The following is a 12170-nucleotide window of genomic DNA, read 5'->3' on the forward strand; positions in this document are numbered from 1 at the left end:
AACATGATGACAGAATCTAATCTGCTCATATCAGTATTAGCCTTGAATGTAAACACAGTGGCAAGTTGGATAAAAAAGCAAGACTGAACTGTGTGCTGTATTCAAGAGACCCATCTCACATACACTGACAGCCATAGGCTCAAAGTAAAGGGAAGGATAAAATTCAACCAAGTTAATGGAAAACATTACAAAAGAAAAACAGTAGTTACTATTCTAATTCAGAAAAAAACAGACTTTAAACCAACAGTGATCAAAAAAGACAAACAAGGGCACTTTGCAATAATAAAGGGTTCAATTCAATAAGAAGACCTAACTAACCTGAATATATATTCACCCAACACAAGATCACCCAGATTAATAAAACTAGTTCTAAGAGACTTACGAAGAGACTTAGATAACAACACATCTATTAATAGTGGGAGACTTCAACACACCACCAATGTATTGGACAGATCACTGAGACAGAAAACTAAAAAATATTTTCAGGACCTGAACTTGACACCTGACCAAATGGACCTAAGAACATCTACAGAACTTTCCACTTGAAAACAACAAAATATACATTTTTCTCATAAGCACATGGCACATACTCTAAAATTGACCACAAAAAATGGCCATAAAACAATTCTCAGCAAATGTTTAAAAACTTGAAATTATACCAACCACACTTTCAGACCACAGCAAAATAAAAGTAGAAATCAACACTGAGAAGATTGCTCAAAACCATACAATTACATGGAAATTAAACAATCTGCTACTGCATGCATTTTGGGTGAAAAATGAAATTAAGGCAGAAATCAAGAAATTCTTTTAAGCTAATGAGAACAAAGATACCACCTACCAAAATTTCTGGGACACAGCTAAAGCAGTATTAAGAGGTAATTTTATAGCAATAATTGCCCACATAAAAAAGTTAGAAAGATCTCAAATTAACTACCTAATGTCATACCTAGGAAAACTAGAAAAACAAGAGCAAGGCAACCTCAAAGTTAGCAGAAAACAAGAAATAATCCAAATCAGAGCTGAACTGAATGAAATTGAGGTGTAATAAAAACACAAAAGATCAAGGTGTTCAGGAGTTTTTTCTTTGAAATAATAAATACGATTTATATATAGCTAGCTGGCATAATTTAAAAAGAGAGAGGATCAAAAATAACACAATTATAAATGAAAAAGGAGATGTTACTACTAACTCCAGAGAATTCCAAAACACATCAGAGACTATATGAGCACCTATATGCACAAAAGCTAGAAAACCTATAAGGAATGGATAAATTCCCAGTTCCATAACCACCCCCAAAGCTTAACCAGGAAGAAACTGAGTCCCTGAACAGACCAACAATGAGTTCCAAAATTGAATCAGTAATAAAATGCCTACCAATCAGAAAAAGCTCAGGATCAGATGGATTCACAGCCAAATTCTACCTGATGTGCAAAGAAGAGCTGGTACCATTCCTACTGAAACTATTCCAAAAAATTGAGGAGGAAGGACTCCTCTTTGACCCACTTTATGAGGCCAGCATTATTCTAGTATCAAAACCGGGCAGAAGCACAACAGAAAAAGTAAATGTCAGGCCAATACCCTTGAAGACCATAGATGCAAAAATCTCAACAAAATACGAGCCAAATGAATCCAGCAGCACATCAAAAACCTAATTCACCATGATCAAGTAGGCTTTATGTCTGAGATGCCAGGTTGGTTCAACACATGCAAACCAACACATGCAATTCATCACATAAGCAGAACTAAAACCAAAAACCACATGATCATCTCAATAGATGTAGAAAAGTCTTTTAATAAAATTTAATATCCCTTGTTATTAAAAGCTCTCAACAATGTAGGAAGTGGGGGAGCATAGTTCAAAATAGTAAGAGCCATCTACGAGAAACCTGCAGCCAATATCATACAGAATGGGAAAACGCTGGAAGCATTCCCCTTGAAAATCAGAACAAGCCAAGAATGTCCATTCTCACTGTTCCTATTCAACATAGTGGTGGAAGACCTAGCCAGAGTAATCAGGCAAGAGAAATAAATAAAAGGCATCCAAAGAGGAAGAGAGGAAGTCAAACTATCTGTGTTTGCAGACAATAGGATTCAATACCTAGAAACCTCATAGTTTTTGCCCGAGAACTCTTAGGTCTGATAAACAACTTCAGCAAAGTTTTGGAGTACAAAATCAGTACATGAAAATTGGTAGCATTTCTATACACCAACAACATCCAAGCTGAGAGCCAAATCAATACAATCTCATTCACAATAGCCTCCAAAAGAATAAAATACCCAGGAATACAGCTAACCAGGTAGGTAAAAAACATCTCTGCAACAAGAATTACAAAACACTGCTGAAGGAAATCAGATATGATGCAAACAAATGGCAAAACATTCCATGCTCGTGAATAGGAAGAATAAATATTGTTAAAATGGCCATACTGCCCAAAGTAATTTATAGATTCAATGCTCTTCTTATCAAACTACCAATGACATTCTTCACAAAATTAGAAAAAAAAACTATTCTAAAAGTCATATGAAACCCCAAAAAGGCTGCGTAGTCAAAGCAGTTCTAAACAAAAAGAGCAAAACTGGAGGCATCATGCTATCTGACTTCAAACTATACTACAAGGCTACAGTAACCAAAACAGCATGGTATTGGTACAAAAACAGACACATAGACCAATGGAGCGAAATAGGGAGCCCAGAAATGAAGCCACACATTTACAGCTGTCTGATGTTTGACAAAGCTGATGAAAACAAGCAATGCAGAAATGACTCTTTATTCAATAAATAGTGTGGGAATAACTGACTAGCCATATGTGGAATATTGAAACTGGACTCATTCCTGACACCATGTATAAAAATCAACTCAATATAAATTAAATACTCAATTGTAAAACCTAAAACTATAAAACCCTGGAAGATAACCTAATAAATACCATTCTGGACGTAGGCCCAAGCAAGCATTTCGTGATGAAGATACCAAAAGCACTTGTAACAAAAACAAAAATTGACAAGTGGGACCTAATTAAACTAAAGGACCTCTACACAGCAAAGGAAACTATCAACAGAGTAAACAGACAACCTTTAGGATGGGAGAAGATATTTGCAAACTATGCATCTGACAAAGGTCTAATATCTGGAATCTGTAAGGAACTGAAACGAATTAACATGCAAAAATCAATCAATTCCATTAAAAAGTGGGCAAAGGACATGAACAGTTTTCAAAAAAAGACATACACATGGATAACAAGCACAGGAAAAAATGCTCAATACTAATCATTAGAGAAATCAAATGAAAATCACAATGAGATACCATCTCTCACCAGTTGGGATGACTGTTATGTAAAAAGTTAAAAAATAACAGATGCTGGTGAGGTTACAGAGAAAAGGGAACACATATACACTGCTTGTGGAAGTGTAAATTAGTTCAATCATTGTGGAAAGCAGTGTGATAATTTCTCAAAAACCTTAGAACTACCATTTAATGCACCTATGCCATTACTGGGTATATATTAATACCCAACGATTATAAATCATTCTACCATAAAGACACATGCATGCCGAACTTTCATCACAGCACTAGTGACAATAGCAAAAGACATGGAATCAACATAAATGCCCTTCAACAGTAGACTGGATAAAGAAAATATGGTACATATACACCATGGAATACTACACAACCAGAAAAAAGAATGAAATTGTGTCCTTTGCAGCAACATGGATGGAACTGGGGGCCATTATCCTAAGTGACTAATGCAGGAACAGAAAACCAAATAACACGCATTCTCGCTTGTAAGTGGGACCTAAACATTGACTACACATGGCACAAAGGGGAAACAATAGACAACAAGGGCTTATTTGAGGAGGGAGGCTGGAGGTAGGGTAAGGATTGAAGAACTACCTATCAGGTACTATAGTCACTACCTGGGCGATGAAGTCATTTGCATACTAAGCCTCAGCAATATGCAATTTACCCATGTAACAAACTTGCACATGAACCCCCTGCAACTACAATAAAAGTTGGAAGAAAAAAAAAAATCAGAGGACTTATAGAAACCAAAATAATAGACTGAACTTAAAAAAAGTATTAAAGTTATACTAAACAAATTAACGATCAGTTAGCATGTAATTTCCCTGAGTTTTTCCATTTCCTGTTTTATAAGAGTTCTCTCATGGCCTCTGCATTCTACAGTTTTTACAAAAGGCGCTAGATAGCATTGTGATTCAGAAAAGCACAACAGCAATATCCTTTAGGACATGATTCTAAATGTTACAGGAAAACGGGGACAAGGGACCGTGGTTATCATTGTACTGTATAGGCATGGACATGCCAATTAATAGGTGTTCCTAGTTGATACAATTCCATCTAAACTTACTTAAAAATTATATTCTAAAATGTCAGAAATGGAAGGAAGCTTAGAATTATTTCGGACATTTGTCTCCAGCTGCCATTTTGCAGCTGAGGAAACTGAGGCCCAGTTGGTTTTGTGACTTCGACATAATCTTTTAGATGACAGAGAGGCTTGGAAAAGCTTGAGCTGCAGGCTAGGAACAGTCATTGCATTTTACTATCTTGTGACTTATAGACAGTGCCAGAGAGCTACCCGAGCAACCAAATTGATTTTACACCTGTGTGCACACACAAAACAGCAATTAGGAAACAGTGTGTAGCAGATTTTGACATGTATGAAATTATAGAACCAATTACTTTTTACAACTCAACTCATGACAGTCATTTCAAACAAAGCAGACTCTGAAATCTGTTCCTTAAGGATATGGTTGTCAGTGCATTTAAACCTCATTTCTGGAGATCATATTGGAGAGGTTGAGCTGGAGAGTAGATTGAAGATGTTAATTTAAATTAAGGATCTGTTATTTTAATGGTTGTTTCTTTTTAAAAAGTGTGCAGTTAAATGGCTTTTGCTTTCCAGTGAGTTATAATGGAAGGAATGGTATTCTAGGTGTTCAGAGATTTAAGTGCTAATCTTGTTTTTCTACTTCCTCCTGTTGTTTACTAATTGTAAGACCTTGAGAAAAATTACAGAGCCCTCTGGACCTCAGTTGACCTATCTATTAGATGGGCATATTAATATCTGTTTCCTCAAAGCAGAGAAAAAGGCTAAGTGATACCTTGAAAACCCACAAAAATGGGAAACGAATGAGAGAATGAATGTCAGGGGACTCATTCAAAAGTCCCTAAAAACAGGATACTCTTTGAAGTGGAGGAGCAGTTAAGAGTCAGGATAACCTAGGTTCAAATCTGTCATGCAGTGTTTAACCCACTGTTAAAAAGGATAGTTCAAAACGATCCTTATGACCTTTGACCCCTCTGCATTTGGGAAGAAAAACAGACTTAAAGAACCATTAAAACTAACTGAGTGATTGCGAGAAAATACCTGGTACCATATCCAGCATACTTGCTAGGTCATCATCAAAATTAGTGGAGGTAGATAACTCCATCTAAAGGCTGTGTGCAGACTTCCAGTTCTGCCCATAAAGGAGTCTCTGTTACAGGACTTGCCTTCCTGTCAGAAACAAGCAGAAAACTAGATAACTTACACAGAACAATAGTTTCTGAATATGGCAGGAAATACAGGACTGTGATTCATGAGAGAATGCAAACAAATCAGGTGAACCTTATGTTTACCTCAACTTTCTTACTACAGGTACCTTCTCCACTGTGGCATGGGGAAGAAGAAACGAAACAAAGCCTGGTGATCTCACTGAGGCAGAGATCAGGGTCTAGGGATGCGGAGGCAATTAGAATTTGAGATGCAGAGCAATGAATGGAAGATAGTTACACAGAGAGAGAGACAAGGAAGAAGAGAGCACACCCTAGAGATCACCACTATTATAAGTATGATCGATAGGACTAAGGAAAACCTGACATGTTGAGGTGAGAGAGAGAAAATATAAAAACCAAATGAAACTTCAGGAATTAAAAAAATACACTACCTGAAATAAAACTTTTGCTGGATTAACAGTGGGTTAAACACTGCAGAAGAAAAAATGCATGAACTTGAAAACACAGGAATAGAAACTAACAGAGTGAAACACATAGAGAAGACTGAAAAAAGACCAAAGCTTCAGTGATCTGTGGGACAGTATCAAGCAGCTGAACAATCTAATGTGCAATTAAAGTCACAAAAGGGGAAAATGGAAAAAAAAATTTGAAGAAGTTAGGGCAGAAAATTTTGAAAATCTTCAAGAATTTTCAAAAAATTTTAAAACTTTTCAGCAATACTGTGTTAAACACTGCAAAGCCACAAATTCAAGAAGCTCAACAAAACTTTAGCAACATTAACACACATGCAAAATCTACACTGAGGCTCATAATAATAAAGCTTTTAAAAATCAACAATAAAAAGAAAACCTCAAAGCAATCAGGGAAAGATATATACAGAGGAACAAAATTAAGAATGGCTATAGACTTCTCACCAGAAATTGTGTAAATTAGAAGACAAGGGAACAATATTTTTAAGATACTGAAAAGAAAACAGAACTAAAATTCTATAACCAGAAAAAATGTTTGAAACATGAAGGCAAATGAAGAACCTGTCACATAGGATAAAAAAGCAGGACCCAACTATATGCTGAATACATAAAACTCACTTTAATTGGACATACAGATATATAAAAATAATGGAATATGCTATACCATAGAAAAACTAATAATGAAATTGTAATAGCAATATAAATATTATGCACATAGACTTAAAAACAAGAAATATTAAGGGGGTGATGTGGGCATTTCATAATGATAAAGGATCATTTCTTCAAAAAGACCTATAATCTGGAATGTATATGCCCTGAATAACAGCTCAAGATACATGAAGTAAAAAAAATAAAGGAAATAGACAAGTCCATGATTAGAGATAAAAATTTTAACCTTTTTTTCTCTGTAAGTGATAGAATATGTAGAGGAAAAAATCTGTAAGGATATTGACAATTTGATCAACATTATAGATCAACTTGACCAAATTGACATTTATGGAACATCCAATCCAACAAGAGCGGAATATACATTTTTTAAAGTGCACATAGAATAGCCACTGTATTAGTCTATTCTCATGCTGCTAATAAAGACATACCTGAGGCTGGGTAATTTATAAAGAAAAAGAGGTTTAATGGACTCACAGTTCTACATGGCTGGGGAGGACTCACAATCATGGGAGGAGCAAAGGCACATCTTACATGGCAGCAGACAAGAGAGCATGTGCAGGGGAACTGCCCTTTATAAAACTATCAGATCTTGGTTTATTCACTATTACAACTTATTCACTATTCAGAGACTGATTTACTATCATGATGAGAACAGCATGGGAAAAACTTGCCCCCATGATTCAGTTACCTCCCACAGGGTCCCTCCCATGACATGTGGGGGTTATGGGAGCTACAATTCAAGATGAGATTTGGGTGAGGACATGGCCAAATTATATCAGCCACCAAGATAATCATACCTTTGGCCATAAGACAATACATTTAAGGAGTAAAATAGTGTGGAGTATTTTATCTTATTAAAAAAGTATTACATTAGAAATCACTAACAGAAAAATATTTGGAATTTCCCTAAACATTTGAGAATTAGGCAGTCACTTCTAAGAAATCCCTGAGTGAAAGAAGAATCATAAAAGAAAACAAAAATTGGATTAAATGAACATGAAAACAAAGAATACCAAAATTTATGGAATGGATCCAAATCAGTGCTTAGAGATATGTTTATGGTGTTAAATTATATTAGAAAAGAAGAAAGATGTCAAATAATTTAAGTTTGCACCTTAACAATCTCAAGAGAAGAAGATCAAGTTAAACCCAAAGTAGAAGAAAGAAAATAGTAAAGATCATTAACATAGAAAATAGACCAATAGAGAAAATATTAATAAAATTTAAAGCTGATTCTTGAAAAGATCAGTAAAATTGACAAATCTCTCACCAGAGTGATCAAGAAATGAGAGAAAATGCAAATTATCAGTATCAGGAATAAACATAGGAATATCATTACACATTCTATAGATAGAGGATAATAAATATTATGACCAATAAACTGTATATCAATAAATGTAACAGCTTAGATGAAATGCACCAAGTCTTTGAGAGACATGTTCATCAAAAGTGACCTCAGAATAGGCTGATTATTCATATATTGATTAAATAAATTTGATTTGTAATTAAAATAATTCCATTATTTAATGCAATGTGGTATCCTGGATTGGATACCCAAACAGAAAAAGGATGGTAATAAAAAACTGGTGAAGACTGAATAGTCTGTACTGTACTTTAGTTAACAGTAATCAGTAATGTACCAGTGTTAATTTCTGTTTTCTTTTCTTTTTTTTTTTTTGAGATGGGGTCTTGCTTGTTGCCCAGGCTGGAGTGCAGTGGTGCGATCTCAGCTCACTGCAACCTCTGCCTTCTGGGTTCAAGCAATTCTCCTGCCTCAGCCTCCTGAGTAGCTGGGACTGGGGGGAGTAGCTGGGACTACAAGTGCCCGCCACCACACCCAGCTAATATTTTGTGTTTTTAGTAGTGATGGGGTTTCACCGTGTTAGCCAGGGTGGTCTCGATCCCCTGACTTCGTGATCTGTCTGCCTCATCCTAACGTGCTGGGATTACAGGTGTGGGCCACCACACCCGCTCAGACCGTGTTAATTTCTTACATGGTTATGTAAGATCTTAACTTTAGGGCAGCAGTTCTCTGCTAGGCAATAATTTTTTTCCCTGGGGAACATCTCCAATATCTGAAGACATTTTTGGCTGTCACCATTGAGGCAACAGTGTTACCAGTATCTAAGGTAGAAACCTAGGATGCTAGTGAAGATCTACAGTGCACAAGACAGTCCCCAACAACAAAGAATGATCTGGCCTGAAATATTAATTGTGCCAAGGTAGAAAAAACCCACATTCAAGGATACTGTGTGAGAGGTGAAGGGGGATGATGGACTATGTTTGCAACTGTTCTGTAAATCTACAATTATGCTAAAAGAAAAGTTTTTAAAAAATGCCTCACTTAAAGAAAACCCCAGGTTCAGCTAGCCTCACTGGTTAATTCTATCAAACATTTAAGGAGTAAATAATACCAATTCTACACAAAATTTTAAAATATATGAGGAAATATTTCTACCTGTTTTATGAGGCTGCTATGTTCCTTTCTACCCTTCTTCTTTCTCATCCATCATTTCTTTTTTCAAATCCTTTTCTAAATATATGGTCATTTTATTTCACAGCAAAGAGTATTTTAATATAGTTATAGAAAAGTCAGGATCATCAGTGGGCTTCTTCTCAATTACATTTTTTCTCATTTTATTTTTGAGTTTACCATACCTAGATAACTCTGCCTCAGTAATGGGATCTTGGACCTGGCATATGGGGTGTGGGTTGGAGGCTAGTGAGATGGGGGCTTTACATGTGGACATCTTTGGTCATGCATGTTCAGGCAAGTTCACAGAGGTAAGCACAATCACTACTCAGTAATTTGCTCTGAGCTAGATATCATATGCAACTAGACGACTTTTCTCAGTGCTTAGCTTCCTCAGTAACCAGATATTTTGAACTTATATTAGTAGAGAAATAGAATTACCCAATATACATCTTTGCAAACAATATAATTATATCACTGTTAATGTCTCTGTTGCTCCTGGAAATCTTCCTGAATGTCTTTGGGAGTCATGAAGTATTGGTACCCTGACTCACCTATCAGAAGAGCTCCTGATTTAGGACTAACAATTATACGTAAACCTTTTCTCTTGCCTGTGTCAGTTCACCAATCAGAAACCCAGAGCAAGGAGAACCTTTGGCATCTTCACTAACCTGGAAACTAGCAATTTTCTCTTGGGATTTTAAGGGAACATGGGTTAATGGGAGCATTTCATTATCGGGTGAAATCTTGGCATGCTTGAGGACCAATTAGGGAACTCTTGAAGTCATCCCTGTCACAACCTAACAATAACTTCAACTATAATAATTTAGAAAATTCCATACCCTAGATATTGGCTACCTAACTTTTTAAGACATGTTTTGCTCTATTTTATTAAAAGTTTACATTTCACTGAAACATACATATTATATAATAGGAATGTGTTGTAAACACATTCACAAGGTGTGGCTCAATGCCATGGCTTAACCTGATCCCTGTAGTTTCCTGCTCTTCTCATTACAATCCATGCTAAAGTTGTTGGTTGAAGTTTCTTTCCTTTCCTTTCCTTTCTCCTTTCCTTTCCTTGTTTTTTTTTTTTTTTTTTTTTTCCTTTCTTTCTTTTTCTTTCTTTCTTTTTCTGAGGCAAGGTCTCACTTTGTCAGCCAGGCTAGAGTGCAGTGGCGCAATCACACTCACTGCAGCCTTGACTTCCCAGGCTCAGGTGATTCTCCCACTTCAGCCTCCCGAGTAGCTGGGACTACAGGTGTGTGCCATCACACCCAGCTAATTTTTGTATTTTTTTAGAGACCAGGTTTTGCTATATTGTCCTGGCTGGTGTCAAACTTCTGGGCTCAAGAGATTTGCCCACCTGAGCCTCCCAAAGTGGGGTTTAAGTTTCTAAAGGAAGTATTCTAGGTTCACCCGAATTCACTTCATATTTTCTTCTTACAGAAACTTGAGAAGTTCAAGTTTTATTAATATTTTAAAGGACTGAGAGTATTTGCAAAACATCCAAAGCAGCATTGCCTGTACCTAACTCTACATAAAATATAAACTTATACTTGTGTTGAAAAATAGCTTTGGGTTTGTCAGAATATTAGAAATATTATACATGATTGATTAGAGGTAGGGAAGACAGGTAAAAGTCTGCTAATGAAGATATATAAAATGAGGGATTGTAATATCGAACATTATAAAAGCATTACTTAAAGTAGGAATTTAAGAAGGTCCTAAAAATGTTGGCTGAATGAATAAGTAAATGTACTCAATCAATTTTGGTCCATACTTTTGATATTTTGGATATAATAAATCAACCTCCACTCACCAGGAATATCTGTGCTCTCTCTTTAGGGATGTGACAAAATTATGTATGGAAACAATACATACTAGTGCTCAATTGTAAAGCGTGGACAATAGATGAGATCTCTGTTTCACTTGCTAAATAAAAACATTTTTCAGAGTATCTAGGTTGTTTCTCTAATTTAACCAGAAACCACTAGATAAATAGTAAATTGAGCCCCAACTGGTCATTAGTTGAGGTGTGTTGCAGCAGGAAGAGAGGAGGCTTGTAGACATTTGGGATCTGTAAAGGCTTTGGAGAAGCCCAGAGAGAGAATCTTCACAAACATATTATGAGAGTTTTTAGAACAGTCCATTTTTCCACTTTCGAAATTCCTATTGATGAGTTATTCTCTCATGAATGAAATGACACATCTACAGGTTAAGATGTCACTGAAAGCCACTAATCCAGTATCAGTAGGAAATCCATTTTGTGTTGTATACTATGGAGACCATGGAGGGGATGGCTTTGAGATGAGTCCCCATTCCCTTTGTGGTGGCATGGTTTGGATGTTTGTCCCCTCTAAAACTCATGTTGAAATTTAATCACCATTGTAACAGTATTAAGAGGTGTTACCTTTAAGAGATGATCAGATCATGTGGTCTCTGTCCTGTTGGTTGAGGTTAATACCTTAGAAATGAGTGAGTCTGGCCCTCTCTTGCCCTTTTGTTGTCCTTCTGCCATGTGGCGATCCAGCCACTTTTCCCTCTGGAGAATGCAGCAGGAAAGGCCCCGTCTTGGAAGAAGAGAATGGTCTTGCCAGACACTGAACCTTCTGGTGCCCTAACCTTAGACTTCCCAGCTACCAAAACTGTAAGGAAATAAATTTCCTTTCATTATAAATTGTTTTGATGTAGGAGAAAAGTAGGACTTGTTTTCCAAGCACCAGAAACAACACCGTTAATCAAAAACAGGATGGAGTAAAGAAACTGGCAGAAATCAGCACATGGCAATGACAATGACCTCTGGTTGCCGTCACTGCTCATTATTAAAGACGCTCCTACAGGTGCCATGAAAGTTTACAAATGTAATGTCAATGTGCCATGGTAACAACCTGGAAATGACCTTATATGGTTCCAGAAACTCCCTGCCTCTTTTCTAGAAAATTCCAAATCACCCACCCCTTAATTGGATTATAATTAAGAGCGGATGTAAATACAGCTAGCCAGAAATTCCTGCTGCGGCTGTTGGGACTCCTGCTC

Source organism: Trachypithecus francoisi, unplaced genomic scaffold (genome assembly GCF_009764315.1).
Source record: "Trachypithecus francoisi isolate TF-2019V2 unplaced genomic scaffold, Tfra_2.0 Lachesis_group0, whole genome shotgun sequence".
Lineage (NCBI taxonomy): Eukaryota > Metazoa > Chordata > Mammalia > Primates > Cercopithecidae > Trachypithecus > Trachypithecus francoisi.